This window comes from Hippopotamus amphibius, chromosome 17 (assembly GCF_030028045.1).
Source record: "Hippopotamus amphibius kiboko isolate mHipAmp2 chromosome 17, mHipAmp2.hap2, whole genome shotgun sequence".
Classification (NCBI taxonomy): domain Eukaryota; kingdom Metazoa; phylum Chordata; class Mammalia; order Artiodactyla; family Hippopotamidae; genus Hippopotamus; species Hippopotamus amphibius.
Window position 1 is genome coordinate 36,200,025 of NC_080202.1, and position 19,490 is coordinate 36,219,514.

Consider the following 19,490-nt stretch of genomic DNA (forward strand, 5'->3'; position numbering starts at 1 on the left):
AAGGTTATAATTTCATTCTAGAATAAAGAATGAGGATAACAGTGTCTTAATGCCAAGAATAACAAAAATATTTTGAATTAGCTAAATTAACATCAGTTGGGAAAATCAGAGTTTATAGACATGAGATATTTATAGGAGTGATTGGGTAAATTATAAATTATGTGGAAGTCTTAGACATTGAACATGTAATTTCAATTTTTGATAATTTGTTATGCAGTAGTAGAAAACTAAGACACCTCCCTTCCTCTACGGGACTGTGCCTTGACTACTTTGCCTTGTATGGAGTATGTGCTCATTAAAAACTCATACAGTGGGGGAAAGAAAGAAACTACTACTTGCTTTTGAAAGTAATTTGCATTACATGATCTGTTTGGATAAACTTTCCTGGCAAGTATGGGCAGTAACCAGTAAATATGCACTTTGATTATCAGACTGTTTACAGCTAATTATGAGCCATTATTTTCTTTTATGTCATAGTAGTTTGCTATTTAACATAGCAGCCCTACTAATTATTACTTTAGTTTGTTCTTGACAGTATGTACAAGCTTAGTGTTAAATTGAGTGTCTTTGGATTTGATTTTTGGTTTAGTTTCAAGTAGTCATTTTTCTCTTCTTGAGCCATTGCCACTTAATACCAGTCTCAGGTCCAAGAAACAGATTCTTGTGTGTCTTGAAAACAGTAGATTGTATTGAAGGGCGTAATTGTTTCATTTCGGTCTGAGGCCTGCGTCTTTGATTATGTGATTGTAATATTTGTTTTTGCTGTGGTTTATAATTTTTATTTGAAAACTGTTAACCTAAAATTTTTATCTACTAGTCTGTGGAGTTCATTCTGGTAGATGGGATGTTGAATTCCATTAGACAGAATTTGTTAGCACCTAGAAGACTTTAATTTTTTTTTCAGCTGCAACCATTCTTAAAGGGCCCACAGGTAAGGGGTTTTCATTTGTTAGTGGTGGAATTTGAGGACCTCCCACGTGATTTTTTGATAATGTCAAGGGCAGGACCCTTGCCAAGTAACCCTTATATTTGACTTCATGTCCCATTTAGTTCAGCTGCCTCTCCCTTTCCCAGTTGATGCCTTGTTGGTTATCTGGATTATCTGCTCTGAACCCAGTGTCTGGGGTGGGCCCCAGTGATAATTTGTGGTATAGTCAGAGCAAGGGCTGAGAAGACTTCCTTCATTTTGAAAGATACTTCTGGCCCTTAACATAGGACTTGCTGTGTTTCGTGAGTTTTATGTATAGGTGTATGTAAGGTTGGCTTTGATTTGAATGCTTCCTGTTGATGCTTAAAATTGTGAGGGTTTTTTTTAGTGATCCCCTGATACTAGAAGAAACTGGGGGCAGTTTTCTTAAGAGATTTAATGTTGGTGTGGTTGGTTTACTTAGGTGAGGAAAGGAAGGAATGTGTTGGGAATAATCTCGTATTGGGTGTTCCTAAATTGTGTTTTCCCACTTTTCTTAAAAAGTTAGAGGGAGCTTCTGCTGAAAACATATATATTGCATTAGATATACCTTGTTTATCTGGTTCTAAAATTAAAAAAATTTTTTTTTCACATTTCAGTGTAAGACCAAAGTTATTCCTCCCTTCCCCCATGGGATGGCATACTACAGCTGAAGATGTTATAAATACTTAAAATAACAAATTACAGAAAAGTAAAATGAGAACTTTTATGTATGTTTACTTTGTTTTTAGAAACTCATGTGCTCCTCCTGGAGTTGCCTGATGTTTATATGGTCCTTTGCAAATACTTCCTACTGAATTAAGATGATAATTTCAAAGTGAATGACACTCATTAATTTAATTGACAGTTACTTACTGAGTATCTACTCCATGCTAGACATTATATCAATTATTTAATTCAAAAAAATACTCAAAAATGTTACTTCTGTGTGCTCTATTAACATTTTTATCAACTCTGAGATGGTGCATTATCCCATTTAATTTGGGGATAAACAACTGAATTAATAGGGATCTTTTGCCAGTGAAGAAGATAAGGAACTAAACTGATTTTTCATTGTACTGATAACTATCTCTGGGTGAAAGTGGCCAAATTAAATGTGGAGGAATTTAGCCACATGTGCTATTAAATCCACATCCTGATCTAAAATAGAACTTGGTCTCCTTGGAATTCATAGAATCTGCAGTACAGGTTACTCTCACATACTCTTTGTGCTTCCTTGTACTCAAAGGTGTGGGAGAATTGAGGAGTCAGTCATGTGGGGAGTATGTATTGGTACAACATTTTGTTGAGCAGTTTGGCATTACCTGTTAAAATAAACAATGCTTAGACTTGAGCTTGCTTGCATTTATGTGTTGTTTGCAATAGCGAAAACCAAAAACCACACAGCAGGGTACAGTGGAATTCTTTGCAACCTTTGGAAAGATTAAGGTGTGTATGTACCCCTCAAGGAGTATGAGAGAGGGAGAGAGTGTGTGTGTGTGTGTGTGTGTGTGTGTATTTGTGTGTGTATGTGTGTCTGTTTGCAGGTACATGCCTTTTTTGGGTTTTGTGTGCTTTTTTGCTTGTTTCTGAGGATACAAAAGAAAACAGTGGCAGTCTTTAGTCTTAGGAAGAGGATTTGGGTGTCTGGACGGTAACTTTTACTTTTCAATTATAGCTTCCTATAACTTTTGAATTATACCGAATATGTATTGCTTTTAGTTTTTAAAAAGCATATATGAAGAGAGGTAGATGTACTTTTAACAGTTTTTCGAAAGGATCATAGAACTTTAGCTCGGGAAGGCACTTTGGAGAGCCTTGGACAGTTGCCCTCAATTTAAATATAAGAAAACTTAGATTTAGTAAAGTATCTGCAAAGCCTACACTAGAATTCAAGTCCCAAGGACGGCAAGAGCTTATGAATATATTGACTTGTTCTGTTCTTATTCTAATGATTTACTTAACTGATGTCCATTTCTCATTGTGAAGAATTGATTTTGAAAGACTCAATAAAATGTTGACCTTTGTAAGACAATAAAGGTAAAGTGGTAGTGTTAACTCTTACCTACATTTTGTAACTTTTCCTTAAAAGTGAGTTTGTTTCTGCAAGTTTTTGATATTTGAAATGAATTTGTGTCTAGAGTCCAAAGCTTCCCTTTTTGATTTGAGTACTAGCTGACTATTAGATTTTTAAAATTGATTTTATGGAGTTTTTGTTCCATCTAGTTTCCAGGGGTGAATAGATGGAGAAATAATTTTAGTGTCTTCTAAATGGCTTGCTATTTAACGCCAAGTATGCTGAGAAGGATGGTAGGGAAATTGTTTAAAGGAGGAAAATTTATATATTGAGGAGGAACTCTCAGTTCTTGAAAATAGGAGTTCTTCTTTTAACTGTAAGTTGAACCTTTTCCTGGCTCTTCAAGGCCAGAAACATTTTCTCTTAATTCAAACCAAGCAAAGAAATTGGTAGTGGTGAAGGCTGGTGGTTCAACATGGGACTGGACATCCAAACTGCATTCAGTGACTATTTTTTATGGTTGATTGACTTTAGGGCCCAAGCAATGGAAACACATTTATTAATGCTAAGAGTTGTTGTTGGACTTCGGATAAAAATCTGTTTTTGCTGTGACTCTACTAGTTGTACAGGTGGGAAAAACTTAGTCTTCCAACGTTTAAATAAACCATAAGTCTCTCCCAAAATGGGACCTCTGTTTGCTAATAATTTATTCAGCTAATAAGATGACTTGTTGCTTTGAGGAAAGGGTTTTCAGGAAATTGAGTAAAGGAGCCTTTTTACACCTTGAGGATCAGAGTCAAATCATATCTGTGTAGTTTTAATCAGTTAAGGTTTGGTTGAGTTGAAGGGAAGAAGAGGTTACAGAGGGCCAAGAACAAAGAGAGTTGGAAATTTATCTTTGTAACCTCACATCCTTGGGGAGGAATCCAGTTTCTATAGCCACTTTAATTCTGTTGCAAATGTAGACTGAGCAGTAGAATTGGGTATCTTGACAGTTGACTTAATTTGAAGTCACATTAGATAAGACTGGAAAATCTGTAAAACAATCATTTTACTGGATGTTCATTAAATCCTTTTATATCTCTAGAATATTTTGCTAATTCCTTTATTCACCAGGTGTTTATGAAGCACCTTCTATGTGCCAGGCACAATACAGGATTCTCTGGGTACAAGTCCCTTGCCCTCAGAGTATTCTGGCTAATAGCAGAGAACTCCCTTCACTTTACTCAGATTACTTCACTCTTTTACTCCTGAAGAGTTAAGTAGTATTAGCAAGTTTTCTTGTTTTTTTACAATATCACTCAAAAGATATTTGTTATTATTTATGTCTCCATCTCCAAAAATGCTTTTATATCTACCTTTTATTTTTCTATTTGTAAGCCAATTTCCCATCTCAGATTTCAGCTCCCAGTCCCATTGTGATCAGTTGTTTTCCTTAATTGATAGAAAAGAAACTGTGTACTACAGAATAAGGCTTAGTGGTCAAAAAAATGAGTGATTTCTTTAAAGCAAGACAGAGTCTATAGGCTTGATACTATAATTTTTTTTTTTTTTAAACTTTTTTTTGTATTTATTTTTTTGGCACACGGGCTTAGTTGCTCCGCGGCATGTGGGATCTTCCTGGAGCTGGGATCGAACCCATGACCTCTGCATTGGCAGGCGGATTCTTAACCACTGCGCCACCTAGGAAGCCCGATACTATAATTTTTAAAAAGAGAAGCCTAAGTGGATATGATAAGAAACTTTTCAAAGATCAAGGATGGCTTTGTTAAAAATTTTTATACCCAAAAGAAAAAAAGTTTGAGTTTCTGTTGGACGCAAACAAGAAAAAGACGAGGGGGCTGCTTTTGACTTTGAATTGGGCATTATCTCAGCAGAGCACCCACTGTCTAGGTTCTGAGTTTGAGATTTGCCGGACCAGAATGTCAGTACACTCAGAAGATGATCAGGCTGTGTAAAGTGTAGACAGTGTGGAGGATTAAGTCGCACAAAACAAATCTATGGAAGAGTAGGGATGGGGCTGCTACTTTTGACTATGATCACAGAAGGCCTTTTTAATTAATTATTTATTTTAAAAATATTTATTTATTTATTTTGGCTGCACTGGGTCTTAATTGCGGCATGTGAACTTCTTAGTTGTGGCATGCGCGCAGGATCTGGTTCCTAGACCAGGGATGGAACCTGGGCCCCCTGCCTTGGGAGCTCAGAGTCTTACGCACTGACCACCAGAGAAATCCCCAGAAGGCCTTTTTTAGAAGAGGTGAGTGTTGAGCTAAACATAGATAACAAAAAGCAAGCAATGTGAATAACTGGAAGAGTCTTCCAGGCTGAGGGAAGATAGTGCTAAGGCCCTGAGACGGAAACAGGCTTGCCTTATTTATAGAAAGAAGGCCAGTGTGTTTGGAGTGAGGGGTAGGTAATGAATTTGGCATAATGGGCCAGTTTTTGTAGGACCCTATGGGGTTAGGTAAAGAGACTGAATTTTATTCTCAGTGTGGTTAAATGGAAGAGTAACATGATCTGATTTACCTTTTTAAAAGTTCATTATGGCTGCTCTGTGGCAAATAGATTGTGCTACAGAGGAAGCTGGAAGATCAGTTAGACACCAGTTAACACTGGTTCAGATGAGAGAAAACTGCACAGAAATGGATAAGATTTGAAATGGATAAATGTGGACTGTGTTAGGAAGCAGGACAGCCGACAGGACTCGGTGATAGACGGGATATGAAAAGATAGGGGTTTTGGCTTGAGCAACTGGATGGAAGATGGTGCCATTCAGTGTTTTAGCCCTGTTAGACTTCTCAAATGAATCTAATTAAGGAATGATAGAAATTGTGCTTTTTAATTCTGTAAGCTTGTGGCAAAGGAGAGAGAGATCTCCTGGGGAAAAGACTGGTTTTTTGTAAACTCAGACTAGAAAATACTCCGGCATGTTAGAACAGTAGATATTTTATTTTTAAAAATTAATGATGATTAGGTGCTAAAATATGGAAAGTCATTAAAAAAGTATTAGGATATATGATTTAGTCCCAGCGTCTAGTCTTGAGAGTAGGCATGAGCCTATCAACGGTTTGCCCAGGTGTCATTAATAATAGTGTTTTGTTAGAACAAAAGAGCATAGTGTTCAACAGAGTTGCCACTTGAAAACTACATCAGAATTGAAAGCTAGGGTATATAGCTGTATCTTCTGTCGGGTGTTTTTCCAGCTCTTCCATGTTGAATAATACCTGATCTAAGAATCACCTAGTCACAGGAATTAAGGTATTGGATTAGAAATTGAAAGACTTCAGCTCTGAACTCAGCCCCCTTAATAGCCATGTAGCCATGATAGATTGTAACCTTTTGAGCTTCTGTTTTCTTATTTGTAAAATACTTGCGCTGCATGCCTGTTAAAAAATCCCAAATAAGATCATGAATGTCACAGTACTTTGAAGATGGTGAAGCACTGAATGCTGCTTGTGAGGGAATGGTTATATCACTTAAAGCATTTACCACAAAAGGACCTTAAAAGTCCTTTTAAAGAAGACAAGGAAGAGCTGAGCTGGAGTGATAGGATCAAGATGGCGGAGGAGGACGTGCGCTCACTACCTCTTGCAAGAGCACCGGGATTACAACTAACTGCTCAACAATCATCCACAGAAAGACACTGGAACTCACCAAAAAAGACAGCCCACATCCAGAGACAAAGGAGAAGCCACAATGAGACGGTAGGAGGGGCACAATTGCGTTAAAACCAAATCCTATAAATGCTGTGTGGTGACTCACAAACTGGAGAACAGTTATACCGCAGAAGTCCACCCACTAAAGTGAGGGTTCTGAGCCCCACATCAGGTTTCCCAACCTCGGGGTCCAGCAACGGGAGGAGGAATCCCCAGAGAATCAGACTTTGAAAGCCAGCGGGATTTGATTGCAGGACTTTCACAGGACTGGGGGAAACAGAGACTCCACTCTTGGAGGGCACACAAAAATGTATGCTCACCAGGACCCAGGGGGAAGGAGCAGTGACCCCATAGGAGACTGAACCAGACCTACCTGCTGATGTTAGGGGGTTGCCTGCAGAGGTGGGGGGCAGCTGTGGCTCACTGAGGAGATGGGGGCACTGGTGGCAGGGGTTCTAGGAAGTGCTCATTGGCATGAGCCCTCCCAGAGCCTGCCATTAGCCCCACCAAAGAGCCTGTGGGCTCCAGTGCTAGGTGGCCTCAGGCCAAATGACCACCAGGGTGGGAACACAGCTCCACCCATTGGCAGACAAGCAGATTAAAGTTTTACTGAGCTCTGCCCACCAAATCAGATTAAACTCTTACTGAGCTCTGCCCACCCAGCCCTACCCACCATCAGTCCTTCCCATCAGGAAGCACCCACAAGCCTCCTACATAGCTTCCTCCACAAGAGGGCAGACAGCAGTATCAAGCAGTATCAGCAGTATTTCATCTTGTGGAACTGAAAACCACAGCCACAGAAAGAGAAAATGAAAAAGCAGAGGACTTTACCAGATGAAGGGACAGGATAAAACCCCAGAAAAACAACCAAATGAAGAGGAGATAGGCACCCTTCCAGAAAAAGAATTCAGAATAATGATGGTGAAGATGATCCAGGACTTTGAAAAAAGACTAGATGCAAAGATCAAAAAGTTTACCAAAGACCTAGAAGAATTAAAGAGCAAACAAACAGAGATATGCAACACAATAACTGAAATGAAAAATACACTGGAAGGAACCAATAGCAGATTAACTGAGGCAGAAGGGCAAATAAGTGAGCTGGAAGACAGAATGGTGATCATCACTGATGCAGAAAAGAATAAAGAGAAAAGAATGAAAAGAACTGAAGACAGCCTAAGAGACCTCTGGGACAATGTTAAATGCACCAACATTCTCATTATAGGGGTCCCAGAAGGAGAAAGGAGAGAGAAAGGACCCAAGAAAATACTGGAAGAGATTATAGTTGAAAACTTCCCTAACATGGGAAAGGAAATAGCTAGCCAAGTGCAGGAAGCGCAGAGAGTCCCAGGCAGGATAAACCCAAGGAGAAACATGCCAAGACATTATAGTAGTCATATTGACAAAAATTAAAGACAGAGAAAAGTTATTAAAAGCAACAAGGGAAAAATGACAAATAACATACAAGGGAACTCCCATAAGGGTAACAGCTGATTTCTCAGCAGAAACTCTGCAGGCCAGAAGGGAGTGGCATGATATATTTACAGTGATGAAAGGGAAGAACCTACAACCAAGAATACTCTACCCAGCAAGGATCTCATTCAGATTCAATGGAGAAATCCAAAGCTTTACAGACAAGCAACAGCTAAGAGAATTCAGCACCACCAAAACAGCCCTACAACAAATGCTAAAGGAACTTCTCTAAGTGGGAAACATAAGAGAAGAAAAGGACCTACAAAAACAGCAACAAAACAATTAAGAAAATGATAATAGGAACATACATGTCGATAATTACCTTGAATGTAAATGGACTAAATGCACCAACCAGAAGACACAGACTGGCTGAATGGATACAAAAACAAGACCCGTATATATGCTTTCTACAAGAGACCCACTTCAGACCTGGGGACACATACAGGTGGAAAGTGAGGGGATGGAAAAAGATATTCCATGCAAATGGAAATCAAAAGAAAGCTGAAGTAGCAATACTCATATCAGAAAAAATAAACTTTAAAAAATGTTACAAGAGGCAAGAAAGGACATTACATAAAGATCGAGGGATCAATCCAAGAAGAGGAGATGACAATTATAAATATATATGCAACCCAGTATAGGAGTACCTTAATACATAAGGCAAATGCTAACAACTATGAAAGAGGAAATCGACAGTAACACAATCATAGTGGGGGATTTTAACACCCCACTTACACCAATGGACAGATCATCCACACAGAAAATTAATAAGGAAACACAAGCTTTAAATGACACAATAAATCAGCTTGATTTAATAGATATCTATAGGACATACCATCCCAGAACAGCAGATTATACATTCTTCTAAAGTGCACATGGAACATTCTCCAGGATAGATCACATTTTGGGTCATAAATCAAGTGTTGGTAAATTCAAGAAAATTGAAGTCATTTCAAGCATCTTTTCTGACCACAACACTAGGAGATTAGAAATCAATTACTGGAAAAAAACTGTAAAAAACACAAACACATGGAGGCTAAACAGTACGCTACTAAATAATCAAGAAATCACTGAAGAAATCAAAGAGGAAATCCGAAAATACCTAGAGACAAATGACAATGAAAACGCAGTGATCCAAAGCCTATGGGATGCAGCAAAGGCAGTTCTAAGAGGGAAGTTTATAGCAATACAATCCTACCTCAAGAAACAAGAAAAATCCCAAATAAACAATCTAACCTTACACCTAAAGAAACTAAAGAAAGAAGAGCAAACAAAACCCAAAGTTAGTAGACAAACAGGGACATTTGTAGAGACATGGATGGACCTAGAGACTGTCATACAGAGTGAAATGAGTCAGAAAGAGAAAAACGAATATCGTATAATAACACATATGTGGACTATAGAAAAATGGTACAAATCAACCGGTTTGCAAGGCAGAAATAGAGACACAGTTGTAGAGAACAGACATGGACACCAAATGGGAAAAGCGGGGAGGGTTGGGGGTGGGGATGAATTGGGAGATTAGGATACCAAATTGTACACTCTAAATATATTCTGTTTATTGTCTGTTAACTGTATCTCAATAAAAGTTCTTAAAAAAAAAAAAAGACGGGGAAGTGCTCGCTTTGACAGTGTATAAGCTAAAATTTGAAAGGTACAGAGAGGATTAGCATTACCAAAAAAAAAAAGGCAAGGAAGATGGGGGTGGGAGTGCTTCAGTTTTATCTCGACTGTGAATCTTGAGGTTATGGTTTCCATTAGGTTGTAGTACTCAACTTTACAGACCTGTTCTAAGTGGCCTTATCATTCTTAACCAAAGTGACTTGTGAAACAGAGGACCCCAGATAAATGCTGTGAGGATGATAAAACGTATAAGTTTGGTTTTGCTCTCTTATTTGGTAGTTAGAACTTTATTCCTAGCCATAATGAAAATGAAAGACAGCAAAATATGGTTAGTATTTTTTACTTTAAGTTTTCCCCTCTTTATTTGCTCTTTAGGGGCTGTGGAGTGAGATTTTGTTTGGTTTACTTGGAGTATCTTTTGCTTAAGAAGGGAAAAGTATAAACATGCCAGAGTCTTGCTAGAAGTTGAAAGCAACTGTTGGTCAGCAAGAGAAAAGAAGGAAAAAAACAGGTTGGGGAATGGAAAAAGTGAAGCAAGAGGGAGGAAAAACAGATTTTGAAAGAGGAGAAAAAGCATGTAAATCATTTCCAAAAGTTTCAAGTTTTCTTTTAAAAAATCTGTCTTTGAGTTCAGGTACTATACTTTGAGGTGATTGAAGGAGGGGTTGGTTGGTCTTAGAGGAGAGTGAGTAAAATTAGGTAAAGATAGAGGACAGGTTTTCAGAGATTAGAGGTAGATGTTGGAGAAGAAGGAGAAGGTGCTTTGTGGAAGCATACTCCTTTGTGAGGTCTGACAGTCTCTCTTAGGATATGCTGGGTTACTATGAGTGTTACTCTTATTTAAAATGTGCTTTGTTACTGAAGTATATAAAGTCAGTCTCTTTACTCCCTGTGCTTAAGTAACCCCGGTGCTATATTCTCATCAAGTGGGGAAGATATTTCACCAAGAGTAGATTTTTTATTATTGAGAAGATCTGGACTAAATTCATTGGCTTTTTTGGTTTGATTCAGACTGCATTATTGTATACTTAAAATATTGCTCTGATGTTGATTTTTTAAAGCTTTTCTAATCTACTTTTGCTTCTGAATTTATTGTTTTTTGGGGAAAAAAAAGCCAAGCAAAAAGTAGAGAGATTGTGACATCTTCAGCCGAAGTCCTCTTCATTTACTTTCTCAGTTCTTTTTCCCACCTCACTCCCTGGAGACAGACTGTGACCATGAATTTAGTGTGTATCCAATGCAGAGTGTGTGTGAATGTATCAATAAATACTATTGCAGTCATTTTTTTTCATTGTTTTTCAAGATCTGTCCATCCGGATATACATAGATCTGGGTCCCTCATTTTAGCTGTTTTATTTTTTTATTTCTCTGTTTCAATACTTCAGTTTTCCCAAACCCCTTTGGTGGATGATTTAAATTGTTTCCAGTTTTTTGCCATTACAGACAAAACTTCAGTGAACAACCACTTCATATGGTTTTTTCCTTTTCCTCCTCCTTCCTTGTTATTGCTTTGGTAGTTTGTCGTAAATATCCTATTTGAATTCTCCCATTTGGTTCACCAGTTTGTGATCATCATCTGATCATCATCTGAAGGAGAGGGAGGGATGAGGAAAACCTTCCATAACTCGAGTGCCAGTTTTCTATTACTAAGGCCAGAGGCTCTGAAATGTTCTTTTCCTATGGATTCTTTTTGGCCTCTGATACACTTAGCAATGTTTGCATTTAATATTTTGTATTTTTATTGTCTCATATCCAGTAGCTGATTTTCATAAACATCAGTAACTACTTACCTTTTCCCTTTCTCCCTTATATGTTTTCTTTTGTTACTTTTTAACTCCTGGGGTACTTCCTACCCATTAAATATAGAAGTAGTATTTAGTGATCTCCAATCCGGTTCATGCAATTCTTATACTGTCTTATAAATTCAGCATGATCCAATTGTAGCTGATATTTACGAAAGAGTTTCTTGGCTCATTCTTAGCCAAATCAAACGTTTTAAAACTGTAAGCCTTTACCTTAGATTAGAATTCCTACAGATAAATTTTGTTCAGGGATCATATGTTTCAGTGGCCAGTGGTTTTCATTTATATTTTTTTCCTGGAGTCTTTAACCCGCTATACTTTAGTCATTATTGTGAGGTTGGATATATTTTTAATTTTTATGTTCCATGAGGTTTTTTTCCACTTTAAAGGTAGATCCTGTTCAGAGCTTTGAGCACTTGGAATGCTAAAGTGTTGCAAATGATAACAGTTACTCTTCTCTGACAATACACTCTGCCTGCTGAAGTGTTTGAGTAGGAATTCTTTTCTTGAATGTTATCAACTATCTGTAAGAATTTATGTGCTAAGTATTTTTAAAAGCAATTGATATTACCTTAAAATGGAAATCTTAGTAATAAATATAACTGTAGAATATCAGGTGCCTGTGTATTTTCTTTCAGATTTGTTTATGTCCTAGGATATGGTTCAGGCCACAAGTTGTGGTTGGAAAGTAACCTTTGGATCTAGGCTAATTCTGGCTTTATTTTAGGTAAAGTATTCCACCAAAAGTATAAGCTCTATCTGTATGCTCAGAAGTATCTGTCTAATCACCCAGTAGGCAGTTTTGTTCAGTGAATTGTCTTCCTTATGTTGTAATAATTAAGTTTGAATGGAGTTCCTTACCTGGCTCTTTATCATGTCAATCCCATGTTTTATGCTGCAGAAAAATGTTTCCATTTTAAATCTTTCTTTAGAATAAAAACACTAACACTATGCAGTTTTGTTTTCCCTTCCACTCTGGAAACTCTGCTATAAAAAGTTTTAGTTCCTAAGTCAAAAATAATTTTTTCTTCTAACTGTAGTCATTGTCTTGGGATATTTCAAGACTTTACTGTTTCAGTGGGCATCAGAATATAATATAAAGAACCTTCTTCTTGAAATTATATTTGTTTGAGTAATTCTTTATTTAAAACACCTTTTTTCCTGATTTTAAAGAAAATATGCTCATTTAAAAAACAACTTTAAAATAACAAAAAGTGTAACTAAAAGAAGCAATCACTCAGTCTTCATGCTACATCTTGTTGAGTAATTCCCGTAGTGGTTATGGCAGCGTTCACCCGAAACAGCAGTGCGGGAGAGCTGTTGTCTCTCTGGGCTCTCCCAGCGTTGTCATCATCAAAACATGCACTGCACATTTGTTTTAGGGGAAAATGCGGTTTAGTTTGTATCAGCTTTTTATTTTATAAGTCTTACCTGTGACTCAGTACTAACAAGAGCATAAATCTGAAACTTGTTAGTAAAACAACTTTGTTAATAAATTTGACTTACAGAGCGGGGAAACCTTTTTTTAAGTGTATAAAGTTATTGTCTTATCTTTTAAGGATAGTAATCCAAAAGAAGAGAATATTAATTCAGTTACTTACTAAATAAGTATTCATTTCTGGTCTTCCATATGCCAGACACTGTCTGGGTACAGCAACAAAACAGACAAGAGTCTGCCTTCTTACATCTCAGGTAAAGTGTGGTAGATGACTTTATGTGCTATAGAAAAAAATGAAGCAATGAAGGAGAAATAGGATTGTGGCTGTGGGAGGAGGAGATGATATGTTTAAGGGTGTCAGGAAAGGCCTCGCAGAGGTGGTGATTATTAGGGAAAGCCCCAACAATGGTGGAGAACACCAAGAGAATACCTTGGGGAAGAGTTATCCAGGTAGAAAAACGGGCAAGCACAAAGCCCTAAGGCAGGAATGAGCCTATTCTGTCTGAGGAACAGCAGCAAAGAAGGGCATTGTGGCTGGAATACAGTGAACTCTGGAGAACATAATTGGAGATGAGGCCAGAGAGGTAATGAGGTCCAGATTGTGCAGAGACTTTTCAGTTATTGTCAAGACTTTGGCTTTTACTCATAGTGAGATGGAACTCATTGGAGGTTCCATCAGAGGCCATGATTAAACTAAGAAGGTAATACCAAAAAACAGTTGTGTCCTGGCTTTGCTTTTTGAAAAGCTTGTGTTTGTTTCTTACAATAATCTTGGTAGCAACCAATGGCTCCTAATGAGTAGTCATACATAGATTTAAATATTTGTGTCAGTCCTGAAAATTTCCCAGGAATACAGATCTTAGGTATTACATTTAAATTTAGAGAAAGGTATTATATTTAAATTCCTAAATATAATAGGAAAGCCAGTCTATATTCATTTCTGGGTGGCTGTGCTTTATTACTGAGTTCTCATCCTGAACTGTCTTGAAAAAAAAAAAAAAATCAAGGGTATATTCTGTGCAAGACACTATATTCACCCTTAGACATTGCAGGAGATATATGCATACACATGTATACACACACACATACTATTGCAGGAGTCCCCAGCCTCGGGGCACTGGTCCACAGCCTGTTAGGAGGTGAGCGGGCAGACAGAGAGTGAAGCTTCATCTGCTGCTCTCCATCCCTCCCATTGCTCTCCATCACCCCTTTGCTCTCCATCACCCCTATTGCTCGCATTACTGCCTGAATCATCTCCTCCCCACCGTCTGTGGAAAATTTGTCTTCCACGAAACTGGTACCTGGTGCCAAAAAGGTTGGAGACCACTGGTCTGTTGGGTTATTTTATTCCATGTTTTATTGCATTTTAAATTACGATTTTATTTTAATGCATTTTTATTATGAAATATAACCCATAGAAAGTACACAAAACATAACTGTATAGTTTAAAGATTAATTATAAAAAGCAAGTACTTCTGTAACCACCAGTTAGACCTAGAAATATATCATTGCCAGCACCCAGAAGAAGCTTGCTGTGTTGTGTGTCCCTTCTAGATCATAACCCATACCATTGCTCAGAGGTATCACTAATCTGACATTTGTGATAGTAGTTTCCCTTTCTTTGTGATTTTGCCACCTAGAATTCATTGCAAACCAATATAACTTAGTTTTGTCTGTTTTTGAACTTTATATACATTAAATGGAATAATACTCATTGTGTTCTTTTATGTCATCTTTCAGAACTTAAGTACGTTTGTGAAGTTCATCCATGTTGTTATGTAGAACTGTAATTTCGTTGCCATGTAGCACCCTGTCATGAATATACCACAGTTTGTGTATCCATTGTACTGTTAATGTTTTTGGCTGTTAGGAACTCTGCCGTTGTGAATGTTCTCATTTATTTACGCTGATGGACATGTGCAGGACTTTATGTGGGCCATATTTGGGGGTGAAATTGTTGGATCTTTAGTTTTATTAGATAAGAAAAAACATTTTCCAAAGTAGTTGTACTAATTTGTCATCCTACCAACAGTGAAAGTGTTCCTGTTCCTCCCAGTCCTTATCAGTATTGTCAGACTAAATTTTGCCAATTCTCTAGGCCTAAAAGTGTTCATTCTAGCAAATTAACTGAGAAACCAAAACCTTAAATACAGTTGGTGTGTGGTAAATATCTGTTAAATGAATTCAGCCTGACTCCTGCTACTCTAAATCATCTCATAATGACTTGTCCTGTTTTAGAGTCAGTAGTTTAGTACAGTTTTCGGTGAGGGCTCATTCCATTACTGATATTAACTAGACTTGGTTAATCAAAATAAGAGGAGCTTATTTGTAGCAGTGTACCAGTTAAAGATAGCATTTACATTTTCAGGAAGAGATTCTGTTTTTGAAGACTCACCCAAAATGTATGCAGTACTTCATTTTCCCACAAAAAGGAAGATAGCACCAGAATTTCCTGCCTAGGTTATGCTGCTAGAAGCCTTGCAACCACTCTTATCCCTGTTTCTGTTTTGAATGACTTTGTAGGATATGGTAGATTATTTAAGGTGGTGGTGGTGGTGGTGTTTAGCTAAGATATCTGTCTGGTCTTTGACAGCAACTTCAGTGTGGCAGGTATTTATTAAAACCATAGAATACAGGCTTTGTTTAAATGTATCTTGCTTTGATGTAACTGACCCACAGAGCACTTTTTATAAAGGGTATTTTACATAAAAATTTGATAGTAATTCTTTCAGCATTTTATGAAGTAGCTGGCAGAAGTGATCCCCTCTTATAAATGTTGACACGGGGCAAGCCACTTAATTTCATTTTTGCTGTACTCATGGGCCAGTTCATTGGAGGAATTAACTTGAATTTTTCTGATTTTAATTTCTAAGTATAATCTTTTTGAGAGATGACTAGAAAATAGAGCTCTCAGAACTAGTGATGAGATATAAGAATGGTAATTTTGACTAGTAAATCCCAGCTAATGTATCCCCTGCTTTTGTAAGATTTTCCCTTTTCAGAATAGCCTAAGTAAGTAAAGACTTGTATGAGATTCAGAATCTTATGTCTGATTCATCATCTCTATTTCCAACAGAGATTTCCTGTTAGACAAGACAAATTAGAGTCTTCCTACTGACTTGGTGAGTTTTTACATAGTTTTATTTTAAACATAGTTTAAGATCATGAGGACAGAAGTGGAATGAAAAGCATAGAAATATTTTTCGTGACTTTAAAAAATGCACATCTTGAGCGCAATCTACTGTTTCATTTCAGTCCAAATAGTACGTATAGTTGGAAGTCATATAAGATGAGCATGTAAGTTCTGTTTTCTTTTTAAATAATGAGCATTACAATCAGTGTTAAGGAAACATTTTCCATAAATGGTTTCAAAAGAGGTTTTATTCTAAATATTCTTTCCTGGAGTAAACCAGCATTATTTATTCACATCTTCTCTGCTGACTACTATCTATAGGATAAGGCTTAACACTAATGATGGAGAGGAGACAAGATGTTTGGATTTAAATTTTTGGATAATACATGATATGGAAACTTTAGAGTTTTCTCCCTAGAAAAGATCTTCAGGGAACTTTGAATTACAGCCTGTAAAAGGAGATACCTTAAAGCTATTCATGGGCTTCATTTTACTCTACATATAAAAGGAGTTTGATTCTGAGCAGATTGCCTTTGTGTATGTACCTTAGAGCTCACCTCTCTATGGGTAACTTAGATCTTTCTGGACTAACTTAGATGAACCATTCTGTCTAGTATCTTAGAAGTTTTGCTTTATAATATGAGATTCTTGCCTCAAATGCTTATGTATGTTTTTACACAGTTTTATTGGGTAAAATAGGTGTTATTGCATTTTAATCTTTTCAATTCTGAGACAAATCATCGGCAGCCAGGAAATTGTGTTAAGACAGACATTCTGTCTAACTTTCTCCTGTTTTGTCTGCCTGTGTGGTTTTACTTTTTTCTTGCGTCATGAATTTTGGAATGAACACTTAAAACTGAGAACTTCCTGCTCACCCTTTGTCCCATTTAGTTTAGTTAGAACCTTAACATTAACATAGAAATTGGCTTATTTTAAATAACTTCAGAAGAAGGGAGAATTTCTTTTTTGCAGGTGGTTTCTGGGTAAGGAACATGGGTCCGTGTAAACAACCATCAGATTTCTTAAGACCACACTTAAAGAATAAGAGTAAAGCATACATATTCCTCAGTCTCTTTCATAGGTAGGGGAGGTCTAAGTGTCACTCATGAAGATAAGAGTTGCCAGAGAACACTGAATTCTGTACTGCTTGATCGTTTGTAGTAGTAAATGCTGAAGAGAATTGGTTGTCTTTGTAGTAGACCAGATCCTCTGGAGCAGGTGGGTCTTTTCAGCTTCTAAGTTAATGAAGTTATTCCAGATTATATACCCTAAGACCAATCTAGAATTTCTTCCTTCGTATGCGTTCCTTGGGCCCTTTCTGTAGCCAAATTGTGTTAGCGAGAAATATTTTTAAATGGCTTGACTAAAACATTGATGGCCAAAAAGAACTGCTTGTTGAATTTGGCTTCTATAAAGGCCAGAGGACCCTGTGGGGTTATGCAACCTCTGCCTATTTGTTTCATGAAATGACTCTTTTGTTTCTGAATTCCTTGCAAATTGGACGTGTTTAAATTGTATTAAGACCAAGTCATTCATCTGTTTAGTATTTGATTTTATACGATTCTTCATAGTTGTAGTTGAGGGGAGAAGGTGAAAAACTATAACCTCTCAAATCTCAAAACAGCTTTGGGAATATAATTATATAATAAATAGAGTCTTCTTAACCATAAAGTTTTTTCCTTCTTCTTCTTCCTCTTCCTTCTTATTTTTTAAAATTCTGCTCCAGCTCTTGTTTTAGAATAAATATTTGCAACCTAGAGTAGAAATCTTTGGCAAAATGTGGGATGTGTTGAAATCTTTATCTTTCCTAAATTTGCTCTTTGTGGCCGTAGAGATTTTTGCCCAAGCCATTCAGTGGAATCAACACATGATAATTTGTGAAAAGATAGAAGTTGCTGATGGTTTGGTTCTGCCTATCTAAGTTCATTTCTAAAGGTGTTTTCCTTTGGAACTGAGATCTGCTTTGAAGTGAAATAGCCCCTTTATAGGCAGATTTGTTTGCTGATTTGCATTCATGTTTCATTTCAGACATCTCCCAAATGATGGATTTTGAAAGTGATGTGTGGAGAAGCTTAATCCAATGAACTCTTTCTGCCTTTTTTTTTTAAAAGCAGCTGGAGGAGGGGTTTTTTGTTTTGTTTTGTTTCATTTTTGTTTTCCTAGCAGGGGTTTAGTAATTAACAACAGCAGCACATCACCTGATGCAAAGAACCCAGACCCTGTGAAACCTTTGCTTGTTGCCGCTGTGGTTTATTCTGCAGGACCCTCCATTCAGGCAGAGACTGTAATTTTTTCCTTTTCTGTTGTTATGTAGATGTGATCATTTGTGCCTAAATTAAAAAGAACAAAAATTCAAGAAGTCTTTTTAAGGTCTAAGGAGATGCAATCCTACAAGACTGTGGAATGGCACATAGTGGCACATACCTCTTTCCAGGACAGACCTCTGCATTTGAAACAGAGCATGCTCTCCCTGAACATATTTTTGGGGTGGGGAATCATGCTAATATGTCCATATCAACTACTCTTACATAATGGATAGTTTTTAGAGGGAGGGAATGATTCCCTAGCCCTTAACTTAAATTGGCAATATATTTTTCTGCTCTTTGATTTTTTTCTTCTAACTGGAAAAGTTGCATCCAGATTGAGAACTATTCCATATTCTAACTTTTGAGCTGACTGCTGAGGTCTCCTTGGGGACAAGGGCACTTTGTAGTTATTTATAACCTACAGAGAAGGGCAGTACGGCTGTAAACAGCCAACACATGCTGAGGTTTGGGAGTCAGTGGGAGCAGTCTGTTGTTTATTCCTCTGCTTTCTACGACTTGAAATTCTTTCACATATCTTCTTGTTCATCTTCATTTTGACTTTGGATGAGCCTTACTAGCCAGGCTATTTCTAGAAAACTCTATCTTACAGCACTTAGATTGAGGAGAAGGAAAAATAGCCTTCTTATGTACAAAAGCATACCTAATCCTCACAGTCATTGCAGAGTGTATGCTCGCCTAAGAGATCTATAAACTGGGAAAATCTTAAAGGTACTGACATGCATATGTAATACTATACTTGTTTCTGAGTTTTCCTCATATACAATAGTTTCTTCTAAGTTTTCCTTATACACAACAATTGCAAGAACAATTGAACTCTTAGCTAAATAGTTGGCTATGGTAGAAAATATGTTCTGCATCTTAGCCTGGTATAGAAAAAACTTAGTTGTGTGTCTAGACATGTCTTAAAAGTCTGTCTATCTGTCTGTCTGTCTTTTTATATATACACATGTTTACACATGTATATATTTAATGTTAATTATCATTTCTCTACGTGTCAGTTTTAAGGGAATCAAACCCCACGTCAGCTATGAAAATTATAGATCAGATGTAGGTAAATGCTGAGAATCTGCCTCAT

At 37.2% G+C, this 19,490-nt stretch overlaps 1 protein-coding gene across 2 annotated transcripts in view; it reads left to right on the forward strand.

Annotated features, from left to right (window-relative positions):
• The window catches only part of SPOP (speckle type BTB/POZ protein), a 66,656-nt gene that overhangs the window by 18,308 nt on the left and 28,858 nt on the right, over window positions 1–19,490 (forward strand). The window contains exon 2 of one of the 2 annotated variants that reach the window (XM_057716137.1): window positions 16,032–16,077. The exons of the other annotated variant lie outside the window; for it this stretch is intronic. The gene's annotated coding sequence lies outside the window, so the exon portion shown is untranslated. The remainder of the gene's footprint in view (window positions 1–16,031; window positions 16,078–19,490) is intronic. 2 annotated transcript variants of the gene reach the window in all.